We start from the raw sequence: 486 nt of genomic DNA, 5'->3' as shown, positions 1-486 counted from the left end.
ATAACACGTTCACCATTACCTCCATCCTCGCGGTAAAATGTATCATCAAAAAAATTTAAGAATAAGCGGAAATATTTCAAAAGCGTGCCATCACCATGCACGCTTCAATTAATCAATTCAGAAGAAATGAAAAGATTAAAAGTCTCCAGCTTGTTTTCGGCGAACGGAGGGGATAGCGCAACACGGCAAGAATGATAATGGTACATCTGCCTCCTCAAGAGAGTAAGATAAGAGGGAGAGGAGAGATAAAAAAAAAAAAAAAATACAATTCTGAAGCACGTGTCGCGACTGCGTTCGTATCCCCAGTTTGAGCGGGGAGGGATACGATTCTAATCAATTATCATTTTTTTCATAATGTTTTATTATTGTCTTTTCTAAGTGAGTTCTATATTGTTTTTCTTTTCTTTTTAGTATGTGAATTTTGGATATCGATGCAAACCTGAAAGACAGAATGGGAATAAGTGCGAAGGATATACGAAAAAATTT

The sequence above is a fragment of the Penaeus monodon genome, chromosome 31 (assembly GCF_015228065.2).
Source record: "Penaeus monodon isolate SGIC_2016 chromosome 31, NSTDA_Pmon_1, whole genome shotgun sequence".
Classification (NCBI taxonomy): Eukaryota; Metazoa; Arthropoda; class Malacostraca; order Decapoda; family Penaeidae; genus Penaeus; species Penaeus monodon.
The sequence above is the reverse complement of the archived record's forward strand: the minus strand, read 5'-3'. Positions refer to the sequence as shown.